Raw genomic sequence first — 22,193 nt, forward strand, 5'->3', positions numbered from 1 at the left:
AGTTCAAGTTGAGCGCTTTCTGACGTTCGTACAACGCATTTCCGCGGCCGTCTGCAATTCGCAATAGCGGCAAGAATTTCGCGAAAAAAAACCAACTACAAAATTTTTAGTTCAAAAAAATAATTTTTTCGAAGAAAATTTATATTTTATTTTCAAAAAAAAACCCATTCGCGCGCTAAAGTGCTTAAATAAAAAAGTGCCTGCTTCTACCGGATTAAAAAAATATATAAATATAATCTTTATGCACATCTAAATACATGCGAAATATTTATTTTTAAAACCCATTCCAAGTGCCAAAGAGTAAAGTTTTATGCAAAATAAAGTAAATACCAGTAAATTAAATATTAAAATCCATCTGTCTGCATGAAAATCCATTGAATGAAAAATTCACACAACAAGTGCAAAGCAACAAATTGAAAAATCACTGCAGCGTTGGAGAAAAGTTGTGGCAAAAGTTTCGCATTTGGGTTTTCGGCTTGCGTTTCTCCCCAACCCGCCTCGCTACCCCACCACAAGTTTTTCGCGGTGACGCCTGCGCAGCTGTTGGGAGAAAAATCTAATTGGATATTCTGCTGGCAAAACGGACACCGGAAACGGAAGCTCTCTGCCATTTTGCTATAGACTAACTAGCGCGCGTCCCCTTCTGAAGGTAAGTTCCATCAGGATAATTAGCCAGTGCAGCAGGAAAAATCTCTTTTGTTAGATAAAAAAAATAAAAAATAGAAGCAAGTCATTGTTGGAAAAAAATTATTTCACACGATAATGACACTGACACCGAAAATCAAGTAACTCAAGCTGGCGTTTGTCATAAGTCTCAAAACATGCCAAAATAATGTCAGTCAGCCAGCCAGCCAGCCAGCCAGCTTTTGTTTTCCTTTGCTTTGCATCGCGTATCTTGTATCTTGTATCTCGTCGTAGCTCGCCTTCTTTTTTATAGCCTGCGTTTTATAGTATGATTAAATTTGACAGTTGACAGCATTTTGGCCTTATCTGAATGGCTTAAATCGCTCCACTTCCTCTCTCTCTAGCGTGTGTGTTTGTGTGTTTTTTTTTTGTTAAATGTTAATTGTTGACAATTTCGTATAAATTGACAATTCAACTGGCGTTTTACATGGCTTGTAGCAAACATATCGACGGCATTGGCCTGGCTATGTGATGTGTGATGTTTTTGGCCTAATGTATTATTAACTAGGCCAACAACAACAACAGAATGACTAAGCACACATTAGGCCCACTTTACAAGGGCGTGATTTAATGGGCCAGTTGTGTTTATTTTTCTTAGCGTTTTTTAGCCCAGATTTGGCTGTAATATTGCGGTTAATGAGCGGAAAACTTAACAGGTGATTTACATTGACATTAGTTACTCTATTCGCGGTGGTAATCAAAGCTGCCAAGTTTACTAAGTTGACATTGAGACGAGAAAAAACTAAGGTTTAACTTTAAGGTTTGTAATAAAGAACTTTTATAAAAATGATCTAACTTAAATGATGGCTTTTAGAGGTTGCTAAATGACTTCTTAGTAAAGTGCAATAATTAAGGTCCAATAACAGATAAAATATCTTAATAACTTCCCTTGATATCAATATAACTCAGAACCCACTTTATCCATAAATCAACCCATCAGATAACTGTCAAAATCTTAAGTTTAGATTCTAAACTATTCCCATAATTGTTTATCTGACTTTTAAGAGATTATTCTGCTGTCAAGAGCCCTTAGTTTAAACGTGCTAGAATGTCCAAAAAACTAGCCTCAAAGTGACAAAACTTTTTCTTTGGCAAACTTTTTGGGTTTTTTGCACATAAACACATAAACCCACAAAATAGGGGAAAACAAATTTACTTTTTTTTTTTGCCACTTTTGTGTGCCCAAGTCATGCAATGTTTCTTGCTGCAACAAGCATAAACATCATAAAGAAAATACAAAAAAAAAAAGGCAAAAAATAAGATTGTGTAAAAGAAAAAGCAGCACAAGGTCAGCAAGAGGCACACCTCGATAAGCAGCTGCCCTTAGCCAACAGTTCTTAACTTTTAACTTCGGACTCAGTGCCCTAAGCTCACGAACGTGGCGACTTCCGTACCACAAATTTTTCAGATTTCCTAAACAAATTGGCAACACGTACTCTCGGTCAATAGAAATGTTTTTTTTTTTTTTTTTTTGTTTTTATTTTTTCTATGCAAAATAAGCGAATGATGTCTTTGTCGGCCTGAGGGTCTAATTTATGAGCCCGGGGCTATTATAATTCGCACTGTTCCGAGGCATTTTGCATAAACAAATGTGTCTTTCATGTTTCGTTCAGAGTCTTTCTCTCTTTCTTTCTCTAATGTTTATTCAAATCCGCTGGCCGATTGTCTTAGCCCGCTCTTGTCGGTTGTCTGGTCTGGATGTCTAGACTTTTTAGCAGGAAGGAAGCCCAAGATGGAGACTGCACTTGAACTTGAGACCCCTTTACAAGTATTTGTTAGCAGGGGGATTCTGTGTGGGTTCGGTGGTTGGTTGGTGGTGGCAACCCTTTTTTTTTTAACCATATTTCTTCCCTTGCATGTGTGTAGCTAGTAAAAAAAAAAACAGAAAAATAAAGACAGAGGGAGAGAGCAAAAAACAAAAACATGCCACAGCCCATGAATGAAATAAACCTTAGTCGAGGGTGATGCATATATCTATGGCGTTGGACCGACTGACTCCCCCTAGAGCTAACCAGAACCCAGACAGCCATCATCCCGAGCCCAGACACCTTTGTTTGCCCAGATCTTGATGTCTGGGGCAAGAGTGAGCCGCTTAGTGGCTTCCCAGGCAGTCCAAGTTCCCCATCCATTCTGCTTGTCAACTATTGTCAAGGCTTTAATTAGAGATTTCTATTGCTATCATCCTGTGAGTTATCTCTCTGCCAGCCATTATGCTGATAGATTCAGCTGAGCTGGCTCATTTATATTATAATTAATATATATATATCTATGGTAGACAGTTGCTACTGCTGTAAGGGAATTGAACTTTGCCACTTAATTGAAACTTTTGCCTCTCACCAGCACAGGCAACACGGCGTATGCTTGATATAATTGCAACTGCCAAAAAGTTATGCCAAGCACTTAATCTCTGAAACTTACTCAGGGCACATATACTTAGGTTAAGCATTAATTACACATGCTCATTGGCAAATTATATTAACTTTGCCAGATATCATGATGGGTTTTTGGCTTGGTATACGAAGCCAATTAGGGCTTACTTGGGAAGTGGAAAATGATTTTGTAACTTGATTCTAAGTGGATTTCATGAGTTAGTTGATATAAGATTATAGCAACTTGTTAGTAAGCAAGTTGATCTAACATAATAATAAGATTTGAATTCCCTAATGGATAAGATCATAGAATGTTAAGCTAATTAAAAAGATATAACTTTAGCTAGTTCCTTGCTATCTGAAATCTTTAAATAAAATCCATCTCATAGCCAATTCAAGATAAATATCATTAAAACCTCCTTTAATGAATCTCATAATCTTCAAAAATTTATGTGATCTCTCTAATCAAAACCCATTTCAATCGACACTCTGAAAATTTTGTTTAATCAAAAATAATGCAAATTTTGCTAATTCCATCTTATCTATGATTTTTGCATGTTTTCCATTAAACGAACTACATAAAGCTTAGGTAATATTGAAGGAGGAGCCTAAGAATTGCTAACCAAATGGTGCCGTCGAATATATATATATCTATATCTGCCCAAGAAACATAATAAAGAATACGCCGACGCCAGAGAACAACTTTGATATGGGCTGATGATGAGCTCTAATTTCGAAATTATACAAGATTGGCTATGAGAAGAAGAACTGCGGCTGAGGCTGGAGATCTGAAGAGGCTGTCAGCTTGGAGGCTTTGAGTTTTGGTTTCAGTTTGCTGTAGTTCTTGTTGCTGTTGTTGTTGTTTTTGTTGGCCGCATAACAAGTTAATTTTGATGTAAATTTCTGTTTTGGTACCCGAACGAGCGAACGAATGGTAAAAAAAAAAAATAAACCCAAGACACCAACGAATCGAAAAACGAAAAAAAAAGAGAAATAAAATCGAACCGGTTAACATAATCACTTAATTTTGTGATTGTGTATCTGTATCTGTATCTTGGAATCGGCCTCTGTGTGTATGTATGTATGTCTGTGGGATCGTTTTCAGCTCGTAATCGTCTTTTGGGAACTCTATACCCAACGTGCTCTTTGTATAGAAGTGTCAATATTATTAAGTGATGATGTCCCCATCTGAGGCTCAAACTTTGATAAACGAGCCGATGCTGTAAATAAAACAGACTAACAAAAAGCAGAGGAAAAAGCAAGAACAACAACAAAAAAGTTTCAAACAAAAGATAAATAAACAGAGGCCGGCTAAGCTCTAACTCAGCCGAGTTGATAAATTGTATCTATATTTATGTATGTTGCTACCAGCAAATAATTTACAATGTTTGAACGGGCAAACTAAAGCCCGGCAAGGGCAAAAAAATGTGTAGTACGAAAAAAAAACAGAAACAAACAAAAATAGCAAAGCCGGCAAAAACCAAAAAAAAAAAAGTAACTAAAAACAAGCGCAACATAGAGTCGCAGAGCAAAAAAAATTATAAAACAAATGCTGAATTATTAGCACACAAATCGCCGGCAGCTGAAGAAGAAAAAGAAGAAGAAGGAGGAGAAGAAGCAGGGCCAGTGGGTGGGGCGGGTGTGCTTTTTGTTTATATTTTTATTTTTGCTGCTTATTCATGGCAGTAGTCACAGCAACAACAACAACAACAAAACGAAAACAAATTGCCAAGAAGAAAAAGCGAAAAAAGTGCAGAAATAGCAACACGTGAAAACCGCAACAAAAACCTGGCACTGCAAGAAAAACTGGGGTGGGTTGAGAAAACAAAAACAAAAAAACAACAAAAACAAAAACCACACAACACAAACTAAAGAAAAGCAGCCACAAAAACGCCACTCGAATATGACGAAAATAAAAACTAAAACACATAAACTCGCCTGCATTTGGCTCCATATGAATGAGACAAATGTGAGAGGGTTAATCCAAAAGTTCTAGTCAGCAGTTTAAGATGCTGTTCTCTATAGCAAACTAATGAAGCAACCCTCGCTGTTGCAATTACCCTGCTACGTCTGCATCCTTCGTATGTATGTGTGTGTGTTTCTTCTACATTTTGTGCTCGTGTGTGGGTAACCATGCATTTATGACGATTTTAAGCTTGCAGGCATCATCAGCAATGCAAGGCAGAGAGAGATGTGCCGAGCTAAACCAAGCAAGCTAAACAAGCGAGCGTTAAAACCAAACTAACTATAAATAAAACAAAAAGCCAACAATGGCAAAAAAAAAAATGCAACAGAAACCATGATGAACCTAGCCGCAAAGGGGGAAGAGGGGTGGGAAACTCACACACCAAACAACAACTACACCAGGAAAAACATAAACTTTCAGTGTAATGATATTAAAAATCTAATATGTATATCGGTGATCTATCGGTCTTGTCAGAAAATAGTATTAAAAGTATGTAAAAAATATACCAAATACTAGGGAAATAACAGTATAAATACAAAATTCATTAGGATTTATTTTCACTAGCTAATTTCCCTTAAAAACTTCTCTCTCTGTAGGCAGCTAAGAAAGCGAATGCCGGGCGAGAGAAAACAAAGCAAAATAATAATACAAATAACTATAGATGCATAGATACGAGGATAGTTAGATGGACGAGCGGAGGATGTGCCATAGCGAACTGCATATATTCCCCCTGAGTCCCTGCTCCACACTCATCATCATCATCATCCGCATCGTCCTCATCCTCAGCCCCATCCTTGTCGTTGTTGTCGCTGGGCGATCGCGTAGCCGTTGCCATAATTGTTTAGTTAGCCCAAGCGGCCAAAAGCGTCCCGCCCCAGTCGATGGCTTGAGTTTGGCCCACCTGAGAGCTACGCTATCGGCGGTTAAGTTACTGTGGGGTAGGTGTAGGTATTGTCTATATAATATTATGTTATATATATTTCCTATATTCAAACTCCAGAAAATGGAAGATTTAAACGGCTAAAAAACCAGGAAGAAATATTCTAAGAAATCCTGAGATATTCATTATTGTTAGAAAAACAGTAAACCAACCCACTGTGCCTTGTCGCTGCTGCTCTTTTGTGCAATCATGCGCAGGCAATAAGCTCTGGAGCCGCCGACGCTGTTTGGCGATTCAATGTTGTTCCAGCCAATACACCCTTTATGCAGGGACCACGGATCGGCTACAATCCGGCCAAGAAGAAGGCTCAGTTCGTGGCTAAAACCTGATTATGAGTGGCCCCAACTGTTTTGTTGGCTTACATGTTGTGTATTCTAACACGCTGCGGATGTCCTCATCATCATCCTCGTCGTCTTAGTCGTCGTCATCGTCTTTTCGATCTGCTGGATCTGCTGGGCAAACAAAATGCGTCTTTAATGCAAACATGCAGCAGCAGCAGCATCAGCAGTTGCAGCAGCTTCCTTTGAAGTTGGAGCCTAGGTGGATAGTAGAAGGGGACTCATATTGGGAATGAGGGCCAGAGGAAGCTGGCGAGGCCATTGCATGTGCGTACAAAACTTTAAACAGGAATTTTAACAACTTGCTTTGTACTTTGCTTGTACTGCTTTTGCTGCCTTTGCTGGCCTATGCCTGGCTTGCAAGCCGGCGAGCGTTGAACGTTCGAACAACCGCAAAACAACATTCAACTTGCAGCTACAACAACTGATTTATAAAGAGAATTTCTATGCGTCGCCTTTGCAACGAAGTGGAGCCCAAAAAGGAAGTGCATGCCAGCCGTCGGCGGACGGATTATGGCGGGGTCAGGTGCGATGGGGGATCGAGTGCAGGTAACTGCATGCCAGACAACGTGCCACAAGCGGCAGTTGCCAGCAAAAAGCCAAGCCATAGAGCACCGGCGATCGCAGCCAATTAGAAGATTTCATATTTATGCCACTATGCATTTCAATTAGTCGTGAAAAGCGAAGGAAAAAGTGTGTGCGAAAAGGTCAGAGTTGAAAGGCGGATGCTGGGGTGGCGAAAGCCCCGCAGGTGGAAAAGTATTTATAGAGGTTTATCATGGAATTTCTAATAAAAAGGAATGTTAAACAAATAAATGGCTCAAATTAAAACATTCAAAATATATAGGAAACTATTTTCCTTACTTTTCTTTTTTCTCTACTAAATTTATACAATTTTCATTTGCAAAAATGTTTACTTAATCAACAAGTTCCTAAATCAATTCTCTTTTAATAACAGCAAACAAAAAGCAATCACAAACAATTGCATAACTAAGTAAAGACTAACAAAAGCATAGTTAAATGCACATATTAATATTTAATTATAGCTACAAAGCTTTTATTTACCAAATCGAGGTCGCTAGATGATAGTTTTACATCAACGTTTTTTCCAATAAACAATCAGATGGTTCAATGTAAACATCTTTATGGCTCCACCATCAATCATCGCACAGATTCCATCTCTGTGCATTTCAATTAGCCATCGCTGGGGTTAAAGTTGAAGCTGAACCAACGGCACATCAAAGGCGCCATAATCAATACCACAGGAAAAAACATGAAAACATAAAAAATATATGTATGAAAATAAAATATGAATAAGCACGGCCCAGCTGGTATCAAAGATCTCCGGCAGTTCCAACTGTAGCGACAGCAACTTGTTGCCTTATCGTGATAATTAACAAAAGTTTAATAGTCGCCCCCGGCGATCCTCAGCTGCTACCTCGTATTCATATTCGATGAGTTCACGCCGGGTGGTCAGCAGTCTTTTTTTTTTGTTTTGAGTTTTCTTTGGACTACGACTCTATGGTTATGAAAAAGTTTATCTGCTGTAATTAAAAATTGCCACTTGCCGCACACATTTTAATTATGGATGCGAAAATGGCAAGCGCACGCAACGAACGATGAAAAACGAGAGTCTCCTTCAACTGGGCCTAAATGAAAAGCAAAAAAAAAAAAGAAGGTCAGGGCCGGTATGCTTTTGGCGGCTATTAAAACTGCATTACAAACAGGCACATCCAGAGCCATCGATAGATGCCGCTCCGGCGGCACTTTGTGACAGCTGTTCCACATCGGAGGAGCTTCTGTCAGCTCCCAAACTGTCTGGCGGCGCATCAACATCAAAGTCACGTCTGTTACACATTTCTCATAATCGTTGAACTCAAGTGGCTGCCTGGCAAAATGCGTTCGGCTGCCTTTTTGGCGAGCAAAGAAACTGCTGCATTGAGATGTTCAGCATTCGACTCCTCGGCTACCGCTCTCAAGTGATGACACATCAAGGTGGCCACGGATATATCGTATATATTCGCCAGGCTGCAGCTGAAGTGCATCTCAGCATCTCGGCAGCTTTCCTTTTACTTTGAGACGAGCACGTCTTGGTTGGAGTGCTCAACGCTGACAGCCTTAGCTCTATCGGGGATGGTCTTGGCTTGAGATTATTTTTAAGTTAGAAGTCATCCTGCTAAGTAAAGAAATAATCTTTTTTGTGAGGTCACTTATTCACTATTTTAAGTATTTAAAAATGAATGCACGTTGCATTTTTTAGTTATCCGCCAGCGTCATCGTTACGTTTTTTTTGCTTCCTCGATCCTCTTTAAACTCCTCGAATAAAACTACTCATTTCCCCGCTCCGGTATTCTTTCTGACTACTTATCTGGGCACACCCAAGCTTTGAATAGAGATGCCACCCTATTCCCATATTTATTTTCTTTTACAATTATTCAAATTTTGACTTGCGAGTTATAAACTTTCTTTGTTCTAGTGACATTTTTTCTCTGGAATAAATTCTCATTAAATAATCAACACAATTTTGCAATTAACAAAGTATTTCCTTATAAATTACAGTTCTTAATGCAAAATTACATTTTAATGATTTGACATTATTTCTGTAAAATCAATAGAAGACTTTAATAATAATTATATGCTATTAAAGACAATAGCATATTATTAAAGCAAACATCGATTGAATTGAATGGTAATTTCTTGACAGTTTCGAATTATTACTTGTAACCATTTTCATGGCATTTTTTCCGATGTCCTTGACATCGAGTTTAGCCAAGCAGAGCTTTTACAATGTTTGCCTTACATCGATGAAGTATCTCGTTACACCCCTGTAGACACAATCTCACGCCAGCCCACACGAACATACATACATACATATTATATGTTCGTGCCTGGGTGAAGTCTCTTCGACAGGCATTTAGCAACAATAAACAATAAACGTACACCAATAAATGACATCAGTTTTATTAAAAATAAATCCGAAAACGCCAGCCAGCTTTGACAGGCGACAGCGGCTAAAAGCCAATCATCGACGAGTTGGGTTTTGGTCAGTGGAAATGGTGGGGCCAATGTAAAGCCAAAGCCAAAGACACCTGTGCGCTCCAATCTTCAAGCGAAACGTGTTCGCACGCTGGCAACTTGGAGCGCTGGAAGCGGCGTGACGCCAACAATAGGCAATACAACAACCTGACCTTTCTGCAAAAAAAAAAAAACTAAAAAAAATTTTACAAAAAAAAATAGTATAAAATAAAATAGGAAGAAAAAAAACTGTGTGGAAGGTATGGTGTGGAGTCGCCGAGATGAGAAGAGAACCCATGAACACACCCACCCAAGAGACTCCACATTCGTCATGCCCAAGGGAGTGCGAGGCCTGAATGAGAGATGTGGGTGAGAGATGGGGGTTTTGGGCAGGGGATTCGGATGGAGCTGGGTGAGCTCGGTGAGCTGGGGATTGGGGAGCTGGAACTGCAGATGGAGACCGACGAGCTCATCAAATTCTCGCATGTTGCCCCTGTCAAACTGCAGCAGTGACAACGCCATCTGCAGCTGCTGCTGCTCTCGCTGCAATTCCTTTGAAAACATTCCACCAGTTGCAACTTGCCACTGAGGGAAACAATTGCAATGGAAAACGAGGTTATCACCATGAAAAATTAGTTCAAATTCAGGCAGTTTACATAGGAAAATTTAAGAAGTTTCCTTAAAGAAAGTAACTAATAACGTTTCAACGTTCTTTTAAGCTTAAAAGTTAACCATTTTTGGTAAAACTTGACCCATTTCAATTTTATTATTATGTTTTAACCATTAAGATAAACCGCCTTAAACTAATACTTACTTTAAAGTTATATTTTCCTATGTTAAAGCAACAAAACATGATCCTTCATTATCCTGCCTAAAAACAAACAATTTTCCAACTAATAAAATGAAAAGAAAGCTATTTGCTTTCTCCTCGCATATCTTATTTCCTTCGGTGTAACTTTCCGGCTTTTGTTTGTTTTCTGCGCGCCTCCCCATAATGTTTTTATGATGACCCTCGGCGCAACATTCTCTCTGCAGCCTCCGTCTCCCCCCCACCCGATTCTCCCAACCATTATCCACTATCCATGCAACGGCTGCCTTAATCCGCTGCTGTCTTTATTTTTGCAACTGGCTGCAATTAGCTGCAGTTGCCTGCAACTATTCTTGCCACACACGGGCACACAGACACACACGCACGCCAAAGTCTATGGTTCAGGCATGCCAGACTGGATGGCGTTAAGACGACGAAGCGTAAAATTAATTTTACAAAAATATATATATAAAAAAAGAAGTACCTACCAGCAAAAGTGAACGGGGAAAAATGCAATGAAATTTGAGCATCGATTGTGGGTCAAAACCCATTGACAGGCCAAAAAAAAACACAGCTGGCCGCAAGCTTCGCAACTCCCTCAAAAAAAGCGATATGTAATGTACGTATACGTTATATATATAAAACTGGATGGGGAGACGCCACTGGCAGCTGCCGATTCTCCAGGTAGCCAAAGCCAAACGCGAAGACACCGCAATCCATTTCAATTGCCGCGTCGCGTTTAAGATTACGCAACCGATTAGCCAGGCAGCTGGAAAATGCAGCCCATGGAGAGCAAAAGCAAAAAATCAAAAAAAAAAAAAAAAAAAGAGAAGAAAAGATGAGAAAACTAAAGGAGTTTGAATGGGGTAAGCACGCGTTCCTTGGCCAGCAAACTTGTTTATTAGATGACCAGTTAGGTGCGATTTTTCCGGCACGTGCCTATCCATAACTCACGTACTTTTCGTGATCTTCTCAAATGACAAAAATCTCTTGGTCTTTGCAAAATTGGAAAATAACCTGTTCATAATTCGTGTGGCTCAGCAATTCTCCTCTATGTGGCAATTAAAAATCAATGTTACAAAAATTTCATTGCCAAAAACTTAACAAAAAACTTGAAGTTCTGGCACATTTTCGGAAACGTAAAAGTCAGCAAGAAATTTTACTGCTTCTTGGGTAAAAAGTTTTCATTTATTTATCAGTGGCATAAAACGACAAGTTTGTCAATAAGAGTGCAGTTGGGTGGTGCAAGCGTTGCAAGGGGTGGCTGGGTGGTGGTGCAATCAACTCGGGAGACACAGACATAGCGCAAACAAACTGCAAAATGCTAAAAGTGAAGCTAAAATTGCATAGCAACCAGAGCGAAGGGTGAAAATTAAGTAACGACAAAGGGATACTGAAGGATTTTTTTTTAGTTTAATAAAACATTTTTAAAGAAATTTTGTAATACATTTGCAAAAATGTAGAAATATAATAAATATTATACAAAAAAAGATCAAATTTATACTGATTTTTTGTTTTTCTAAAGAAGGCTAATTCTGTTTTTTTCCGCCACAAGACAGAAAAGTCCTCATTACTAAGCTAAAAATGATAAAAAAATATGGAATGTCATACCTCGCTGAATTCGTAATTTAATTTCTAACAAAACTGAATTCAAATCTAAAAAAGTATATTTTTGATAAAATTTTGTATAAATTGTTGAGGTGACCCCTTGTAGAAAATGCAAATGCTCAAAAATAGGGTTTTCGGACTAAGATAGTTATCGTTATCTTCAGTTATAATATTTAGTTAATTAATTAAACATTTTTTTCATTACCCACTTAATTATAACCAAACAATATATCCCCCAACTAATCCACCCACTGCTGGGTATCACAACAACTCAAACAACATCCCATTGCAGTTTGCAGTCAAAGTTGACTCTTTTACGCATTTTTAAGCGCTCCTCTACCCAACCATCCCACCCCCTTCTCACACACACCCCCTCCTCCACCCGCCGCCTTCAATGACTGGGTATATAGTGTGGGAAAAGTAGGCGTGGCCAATGGGCATTAAACGGTATATTTCAACTTTAGCTTAAGCTTTTGCTTTTGTTGCCCAGCCTGGGCCTGGGTCTGGGTTCGTTGATTTCATTTGGTTTTACTTGTGTGTTTACTCGTTTTTTTTGTGTTTTTTGTTTTTGCTTTTTCTGTTGTATTTTTTGTTGTATTATTTTTCCTTGCTGCAATTAATTGAGGAACGACGACTAAAAAGAAGAGATTTGCTGGGAGAGAGGCAGAAACAAACAAACAAACAAACAGAGACGTCATGTGAACTGTCTGGGACAGTCTTTGTATCCCATATCCTGTGAGCTTGTCCATTAATGGGCTCCCCTAATCAACTCAACTTAGTTCGGAGTCGAAAAAGCAGAGGAGCAGCGGGGATATATAATCAGACAGTCATGCCTGCTCATCGGGGGTATAAGGAACTTCATCATTGAGTTGGCGGGCCAGAGCCGGACTAAATTGATTCATTAGTCAAAGTGACTCTTAGTTAGCAAAGTCTGAACTGCATTCTATGCGATTCGATTTGCGTGCGCCTTTGGCTGGCATTCATTTATTTATCAAATTGCCTTTGATTTGTCAATTAAGTATGCTATTTATGCTTATTAAAGCTGGCGCCATAAAATAGTAAGAAAAAAAAAAAGAAAAAAACGAGTAAATATTGAAATGCTAAACACGCCCAGGTTAGGTTGGTTATTTCGTAGCCAACCGGTTACTGGCCAATCTCGTGGGCCTTTGGCCAATAGCCGGTCGTTCTAGCTAACTGGTTGATTGGTCTCCAACTGTTATCAATAAATGAGCCGCTTGCCGTTTTGATTGTGTCACATTTTGTGTTTATTACCCCGGCCCATATTTATGGCAACAATATCTATTTTTTATTGCCAAATTAATGTTGTATTAGATCGCTGGCAAATCAACAGGCGGTCTCTTGTCTAAAACTAAAACCAGTTATCCCTTTAACGGTCGATCAGCAGTAAGCAATCTCCCACGCAATTTTCAAGCCTTTTCGGCCATTGGGTTTCCCCAACTAATTCCCACAGCGATTTTGCTATTTGGGTTGGTCAACACAGCTGCTGCACCCTACGCATTAAATGGCGGCACACATTTATTTTGCCATCTTTGGCAGAGTTGCGTGCAAATTGATGGAGAGATTTCCTGCTTTTTTCCACGGGGGTAGAAGCTAATTAGAGAGCTACAAAAGAGGATTTTACAGCGGGTGAAAGTTTCCTCCCCAGGGGGGTTGTGCATCAGATTATTTATTCTGCCTATTAGCGGGTTTTAATTAAAAGAGCTACTTGGAGATTTATTTGTTTTATAAACTTGTTGAGATGGTTTTATAAGAAGCTAACGAAGAGATGGCTTTTACTTGCTATTCTCAGCTGATTGCAAAGACTGACTTATTTAAAGAAATTTTAAGAATTTTCTGCTAAAGAACCCCTGGAAAGCTTTCAAAAAAAAATGCCAGAGTTCGCAACACTGCACCAGAATAACCCAAAATAAGTCAGCTACTTATTCCCCGATACTTTTACTTTACACCCCAGGCAGAAAAAGCCAAAGAGTCAGCCAGAGATCAGCAACTGTACGATATCTATATGTAATCTATATATAGTGACAGCGACAGGGGAGCGGCCCAAGCCATCGGAGTGTCACCTTTTGCGGTTCTCAGTACAGTTCAGCTCCGATCCCCGATCTCCGATCTGCTGGATCCCTGCAATCCACTGCGTCCGCTGTCAGGCGTAATTTTATACGATCAGCTTTCGATTTGGCTGAAGCCTGAGGTTAAAAATTAACATGACCAGAGCCGGCGATAAGTTGAGATTGGGATTGGGCTGTGGGCTTTTGGCTTTCGGCTGCTTACGGCTTTGGGCCAATACTACTACCACCATCGCCGCCGCTGCCGCCAGCAGCCCCAACTCAATGTAATTTTGTGGTTTTCGTACAAAAACAAAAAAAAAAAGAAAAACAGAAAACAGCAAAAAATTAAATAAAAAATAAAGGTAAAAAGTGGAGAGAATGCCAAACGTTGTCGGGCGGAGTGCAATTGATATGGCCAAGGGACGCGAACGATGAAGCGGATTCGGATTCGATTGTCAAAGCCATGTAAAAGTATATGTATGTTGGAAGATATGCCTGGGTATTGGTGGGTATCTGTGTGTGTCAGTTGCCTTGCGGTTGTACCACCACCCCCTCACCTTTCTCCACCCTCTGATGAGCTGTCTTCCCCTTGGCTTTATGCGATATGAATTACACAAGTTTCCTGGCACTTTTGTGCGAGCGTTTTATGGTCGTTTTCCTCTTTATTATTATACAGCTGTGTGAGTGTTCATCTTTATATATATGTATTTTCATATAGAGCTGTAAGAGTGTGCGTTATAATATAATAATTAAATGAATTGCCAAAGTGTGTCCGTAGCAGACGTGCGTCGTTCATCAGGAACGGTGAATGCAAATTAGGGATGGGAGATATTCATTTTATGGGACAGGAAATGGTTATTTGGGAATTTTAATAAGTTGGAAAAAGGTGGAAAAGGATTTGGTAATAAGAAGAAAGAAAATCTAAAGGCTTTCGATAAATGTATTTAGTCATCGGATTAAAGAATGTTGATCTCCCTCCCTAATTTGCTATCGATAACTAACTAATCGTAAGAGTCCCTTCATTGCGTGTCAATGCTACTCATTTCTATTGCCTAGAATAGCCCCCTCACGCTCTCCTCTCTAGCTCTAGTACATGAGTGTGAATATTTCGCTGAACTTTTTAGAAAGCCAGCAGGACGCGCCGACCAAGTTTCCTCTCTTCGTTGGCCTGTCGAAAAAAGGGTTTTTATTTCAACGGCCTTTATTTGTTTTTTGTTTTTGTTTTTTTTTCTTCCTTTCTGGCCTTTTTCCCTCGGCTCTGTTCTTTTACACTCGAGGTGTCAATTTCAACGCCCTTCTTTTGTTTGGCAAGCATACGGATCTACATATATAATCATGTATATGCATATGGATATTATATGGCGGGTACATGGTTATATATATGAATATTACCCTCGTTTTTAATTTCTGCCAAATTATGCAGAATGTTCGCTTGCCCTCTCGAGGGGTTAACAAATAAACTCCTGCACTGTAAGAAAATACTCAAGAGGAAAGAAATCTACAAAGGCAAAAAGCACACCCACTGGAAAAGTTAGGTGGGAGTGCACGAAGACGCCCACAAACATGTTTGGGAATAAATATTGGTTCTCTTTTTGAATTAAGAAATTTAATTCTAGGGTAAGAGGATGTAAGGAGAAAAATACACAGGAAGAAGGATGATTTATTAGTCAATTATTTAAAATTTGAATGAAAAGTTGTAGTTAAAGATTAAAACTTTATGATAGAAAGAAAATACGACAAATTCCTTATAATCACATAAAAAAGAAACTCAAAACTCAGCTAAATTCGAGTTTTCTACCTCAAATTGATTTGCATTTTTCTTATTATGCTTCCCTTATAGGCAGGCTGCTCTGTGGGGCGTTGCAATATCAGCACCTCATCCTTTGCCTCACACACATGTGTGTCGCCTCTACTCCTTTGCATGAATTATTTTCCTTTTTGGCTTCGCAGTTTTCCGTTTTATTTTTTACTTTTTGTATATTTTTTGGGTGTGTTCTGGCAAAGTGGGCTGGGACAACCGGCTGTGGATGGGTGGATTTTTGGGGGAGGCTGTTGGATGTGTTGTGGAGTAGGAAGGGGGCGTGGCCTGTTGCATTTGCATGTGCTCCATGCAACTGACAACTCAATAAAATGTCGCTATTTTAATTTCGCCTTGATGTCGTCACGCGGATGTGACATAAGGCCGCCGCTTCACCACCGCTATTGCTTCCACTTTTGCTGATTCAGTTCGCAGCTGCAGAGCACAGAGATCCCAGATGATGATGATGATGATGATGGTGATGTGTATATTGCCATGGTGCATTATAAGTTTTATGGCTTTGATACCAGGAAAATGCAACAGAGTTGAAAATGTGGGGAAGCAGTTCATTAAATGAAAACCGCAGAAATCGAGCGGGCACTAAACGAGAAGTAAACTTAAGATGTTTCAAGCTCGTAAAAAAGTTGGCCAAAAACTTTATGCAATCTATATATGTTAAGATGAAGTAAGACTTCTTTAAAATCGCTTAGTATCTAAATATGGTTAGATTTGCAAGATATAAAATTACTTAGTTAGGAAGTTAGGTTATGTTATTTAGGAAATAGCGAAGTAGTTTACCTTTCTCGTAAGTTTAAATGGAAAAAACTCGAAGGGCTTATGCCGTTTTAATAGCAATAATTATATAATAACATAAAATATATTCCAAATTATGTATCTGCAGCTGTATAATCCCCTCATAAATATATTTATCTGACACAAAATCTAGCACTAAGCCGGCATGATTGTAATTAATATTGAATACATTTTCCGTTCTCTGCGTTGATCAGGTGTATAAAATCCCCAAACACTTTGCTTCCTCACTGATTTACCGGCTTGGGTTTCGAATTAATTTTAATTACACCATCTAGTTGTTGCGAGAGAGAGAGAGAGATATCAGCTTTTATTGCTGTCTCATCAATTTGAGTCCCCAGCGGAAATGGCAAAAGAAGGTTGAGGAACTTAACTTCGAATCGCAGTTTGTTTGGTTTTTGAGGTTTTTGGGCACTTTGCGAAGTCTTTCTTGTATTTCCATTTGCCATTTCCTTTTTGACCTGCTTTGGTTGCACTTCTCCCCCTACCCCTGGATGCACTGTGTTTTACTCAATATTAATGAAGTCATTAAGACGACATCTTCCTCGAGATCGGCGCGTAATGCGAGCGAATTATTAACAACGTTCTCGGCACGAAAACAAGCTCAGAAAAAAAAAAAGAAAAGTAACCCCAGATGGCTGGCTTTAACTTCTTCAGCTGGAGTGGCGTGTCCATAGTCCCGCCAACGGCATCAATAAACAACAAAAACAAAAACAAAAAAATTAATACACAAGTACAACAAAAACAAAACCAAAAGGAACACAAGCGGCTTTCATAAATTTGCATGTCGCTGTCACAGGCAAGGGATCGCCAAAGGGGGCCAGGTTATGAGGGGGCGTGACAACAAGTCAATTCGGCTCTCTCAGGTCCCCAAAATGTAGCACACAAATCTGTTTTCGGCAGGCCAGGGAAGTGAAAAATCTTTAACAGACAAGACAGGGGCAGTGTGGAATTTCAATAACGACTATAGAGATACCCTTTCTATATATATTTTGATTTGAATTTTAAGTTTTAGTTAACAAAAGGAAAGGAAAAAGAAGTTTAAACTATAATATCCTTTTGTTTTACTTTAAATATCTTAAGTGATAAGTTCCCAACTTTCCTTATGCCCCCTAACCGAAAGGGTACTTGCCACACTAAATGTAAACACCGAAAAACGGCAAAGTGGAAGAAGTAAAAAAATTAACATTGGGGGTATAAAGAACGGCTGGGGCAGCGCAGAAAAAAAATTGTTGAACGCATTAGAAGATTGATGCTGGCGGCTGTTTGCTCAGGGTTGAGACTGTGGACTTGGCCGAAAGTGATTGCAATTTTTGCTCTCTTATTTCGCCATGTTTACTTTGTGCATGAGCAGATTTCCTTCTTTCGTTTTCCCATTTTTTATTTCGGCTGGCAAGTAAAAAAAAAAAAAAAAGGAAACGAAGAGAGAAACGAAAATCCGGCAGGAAGGAATGCAAAATGCAAACACAAGATGGTATTCAAGTTGCTGGGAGATGTTGATTTTGGTACTTCCTTTTGGCCATATTTTAGGTAGTCGTGGTGGCAAGCAACTGGGTTAATAAGATCGCCGCACCGTGCCCCAAACCACTCTATCCGTCTCTCTTTTTTGAGTTTGCCGCATTTAATAAATAGCTGCTTTTAGCCGGCCAAAGCGACTCATTTATTATGCATCAAAGATAAACCTAACTGAGATTAATGTCTCACTTCGTCAGGAGCGACATGGGCAATAGATAGATAGTTGGCCAACATGGCCACTGTTTGCCGTCAGTCACCCGAAGCTAATCATCTCACCTGACTAGAAAACCGAGAGAGGGGTATTATATATCTATAAAAAGGGTGAGAATCGAGATTAACCCGGGCATTTATGTCCACAGGTTGTAATAAAATAAAAAGTGCACGTTTTATTCATATTCACAGGCCAGATCAACCGGGATCTCAAGCTCAGGCAAATCCAATTATCTCGCTTATTGTTGTTACATGCTATGGGTACTTTAATTTTCATTTACTGGGCAGCTGCAAAAAAATAAGAATATAACAACAACAAAAAAAAAGAGAAAAGCTGGTCAACACGCAAAGTCAGAGCTGTTGAAATTGTGCCAACCTTGGATCTCGAATGGGTACGTTTTATTCACTTGGCTAATTTGAATTAATTTTGTTGTCAACACGTAGTCATATAAGGATGTGAACAGTTAGCAGGCAATCAAAAGTCTAATTGGGGGCCGAAGGAAGTTGGCCAGGCAGGTGATCTGTGGGAAAGGAACTTCCCTTGAGATGGCTTATATAAAACAGATTTTTTGGAGAATGTGCAACCAATCTGAAAGGGGTGGACAATGTTTTAAAAAGGAATTGCTTAAAAGAGGAAAAATTAATGGGAATTTAAGTGGATTTTTAATTTGTTTATAAAAAATACACGAAAAATCAGAAAGCAGCTGAAAAATTAGCATTAATACAGGACAAACCAAATGAAATTCTAACAGTGCAATATCTAGAGGTCGCAAAAAGATAATACCCATTATTTACAGATGGTAAAAACTTTCCTCACTTTGTTGGCTGGACCAACATTTTCACGGACCGCCTCAAACGGAACCGCATTAAGCTGTTCCCAATTCTAAAGATCGTTTTCTTTGAGATGAAACCAAATCTATTAACTTTTGATAGTGCGATTGCAGATCGGTGGATAACACTTACCTCCTAACCGCTGGGGGATCTATGTAGGTTGCCTTGGAACGCCAAAAAAAAAAAAAAAAAAACTCAGCAAGCTTGTTGCGAATCATGGCCCGCCGTTAAATACAGACTGGGGATTCTATAAATCAGGCATATTTCTCAACACCTCGAACACTTTCGAACCCGCTCATTAAAAACCATTAAGGAAAATATTTCGCTTGGGAAAAATTATGGCGTAAATGATACCCAGCCCCGCCTACCCCAGCAACAACCATCAGGCAACACCACCACCCACTTTTTTGTGGGCCAACAAACGACACAATAAACGACCTCCACCAAGCTTCGAGCCAGGCTCGCGATTCGGCTTAAACGCGTTCCACCGTCTTAACTCGGTTTCTGTGTCATTTTCTTGTCTGCAGCTCGGTTTTAAGCGTCAAATAAATTTAAGTCTACACCTAAACAGCCAGCAAACAAAATAAAATAAAGCACTAAGGAAAAAACTTTTTGCGTTGCCTGTTCTTTGGGGATTTTTGTTATGTTGTTTTTTTTTTTAGCTCCATAGCTCTTTGCAACGAACATTTGCAACAATTTGTTATTGGCCATTTAAGCCGTTTGTTGTTGGCCGTTCGTTGTTGCTTTTGGCCGTTGGCGCACCAGAAATCTGTTGAGTGTTAATGACATTTTTATGTTTTAACGCTTGAAAAGCTGCGGCCGCGTCCATTTTGGTGGCCTGGCTGGCCCCCTTGGTTGAAAAAAACTCCAATTGAAATTCCCGCACCTGGCTATGCTCTATTTTTGCATTTTCTTTTTGCGCTTTTCCTTTATTTTTGGATGAGGTTAGATCTGGCTAACATTAGTTGGTGGTTTGAGTTATTGACTTGGTCTCTGCTCATCCACGTTTAATGGTGGTTTGTTGTTGGCCAGGCTATTTCTGTTCCGAATGACAGGTGACTTGGTCAATGGAAAGGTGGGGAATGTTTTTATCCACAAATTGGTTAACAAATTGCAAAAATGGTCACTTAGAAATAACAAAGTGAGATTTATAGGAAATTTAATTAAAAAATTATAAAAAAAATCACTTACTTTGCGTACTTATTGCTCTTTATATAGTTTTAAATTTTATATAGTCACACTTTTGTTGTTTTAGTATCATAGATTAAATAATTCACTTCACGAAAATAATGCGTCGCGTCGCCTCTTTTTTTCCGTGTTCTCGTTTCCGCGATCCTCTTTAAAGTTTAAACCCATTCAATAAAATTACTCATTTCTCCGTTCCGGTATTGCATTTGACTTCTCATCTGGGCACACCCAAGATGTGCTTAAAAAGAGATGCCACCCTATTCCCAAATAGACATTTACAGTTCAAAATGTTAAGTGTAAATTATCAAACAGAAACAAGATATTTCTGGCAAATTTTTAAATTGATTTTTATCAAACAATTAGTAAAAACAAAAGCCAACCAAGCAAAGTTCAAGTGTTGAAAGGTAAGCGGTCAAAATAATGTTCAATTTTTCCACTCGTATTTATCAACACAAAAGCAGTCATCTCAATCGAACCTGCTTTCTCCTCTCAGCGACAAACCAAATTCAATTCCGTTCAGTTTTTGGCCTCAACTTGTGTCAACATTAATTAAATTTTCTGCGCGCATTTGCAAAACTTTTTGAGCAGCTAATTGGATTTTGGTTGCTGCATCGCCAGCAACAAAACAACCAGCGAAAAATAAAGCAAATTCGCGTGCAGCCGCCGACTAATAACCGCCAAAGTCGCGCTCTGAAAAAAAGTAAAATACAAAATACTGAAAAACCAGTCGCCTGGTGCAAGTTTCCTGCCTTGGCTCCTACTCCTGCCCTCCAATCCAAGCTCCTGGGGAAGTTTTTCAAGCGAAAAAATGTGTATAAAAAAAGGAAATACTCCTATTAAATGTATTCCTTTGTTTCAGGCTTCACTGGTGCCTGAAATTTCGCCAAATGTTTTCTCTGCCGGCCATTCGGCATTTAATGATTTACGTGGCCCAAACAATTCTACAAAAACACTGAGAAAAATGGTTTAACAATATAACTATGACATCTGAGTTTTTGTAGCTTAAAACGTTAAGATAACTTAAACTTTTGTTGTCTTCTTTTTGTAAAAGTGATTATGTTAACTTGTAAAATGCTAAACCTATATTATAAAAGTTCAATATTTATGCTTACAAAATTCTCCCAGTGCAGGCCAAGCAGGTGGTCCCAGACCGAGGACAAAACTGTTTGACTTTGGTCGCCGCGGAGTGCGTGTGGGGGTGGGAAAAAAGTCTGGTGCCGCAATTAACAAGTGCAACGACTCCGCCGCTTCCTCAACCTCATCCTCATCCTGATCCTCGTCCTGCTCCGCTTCCTTGGCAACTTCCTTCCCCGGCACTTCCGCCAAACCGAAACCCAGGGATACAATGGCCGAAAAAGAAACGCTCCAACTAATAACACTTAACTGAAGCTTGGGCCTAAGCCAAAAGCCAAGTCTTAATTATGGCAAAACAACTTTTTGTTTTAGTTCGCAGCTAAAACGCTTCCTGTGAGACAAAAAGCTGCCAGCTACTGAACTTTGCTTGCTCTCGTTTTGGGTTGAGGTTATGTACCGCACACCCTCCCACCAGCCCCTTGAGTTTTCCTGGAAAACTGCACTGTGCATGTCGCTACATATCAACAAAAGATGCAGCAGCCAACACCAGACTGCAACGGCCACCTCCACACACTTGCCGTTTTGGCTCGGTTTCGGTTGTTTTTCTTTTTTTCGGTTTCTGCATTTTCATTCCTTTTTTTTTTGCTTTTTTTGTAGACTTCAGTCAATGCACTCTCTATGACGTCGCCGTCGTCTGACTGCACAAAATGAAAAAGTTTCGCAAAAAAAATAATGAAATCCAAGGCCCAAAAGGATAAACTTGAAAAAAAAACATGAGGAGATGTATAGGCCTAAAACATATCCTTTAATAAAATAAAATGGAAAATATCATTAATTATTATTAGCATCTGTATTTTATATTTAAACAAGAAAAAATATTAAATTTATTTTTATAATTCTTTTTGATAGAAGATTATCTTTGCCAGACTTTAGTAAGGATTTCTCAAATTTTCAACTCGTTTTCTTGGTCTAT

The 22,193-nt window shown here is 39.1% G+C and overlaps 1 protein-coding gene across 2 annotated transcripts in view; it reads left to right on the top strand.

The window, feature by feature from the left end:
• The first annotated feature begins 208 nt into the window (after positions 1–208).
• LOC108114146 overlaps positions 209–22,193 on the top strand; it is a 62,562-nt gene continuing 40,577 nt past the window's right edge. The window contains exon 1 of one of the 2 annotated variants that reach the window (XM_017224930.2): positions 209–649. The gene's annotated coding sequence lies outside the window, so the exon portion shown is untranslated. Of the gene's footprint in view, positions 650–19,164; positions 20,551–22,193 lie in introns of those variants that run through there. The other variant, XM_017224931.2, reaches the window with a different exon arrangement.

This window comes from Drosophila eugracilis, unplaced genomic scaffold (assembly GCF_018153835.1).
Source record: "Drosophila eugracilis isolate 14026-0451.02 unplaced genomic scaffold, ASM1815383v1 contig_2154, whole genome shotgun sequence".
NCBI lineage: Eukaryota > Metazoa > Arthropoda > Insecta > Diptera > Drosophilidae > Drosophila > Drosophila eugracilis.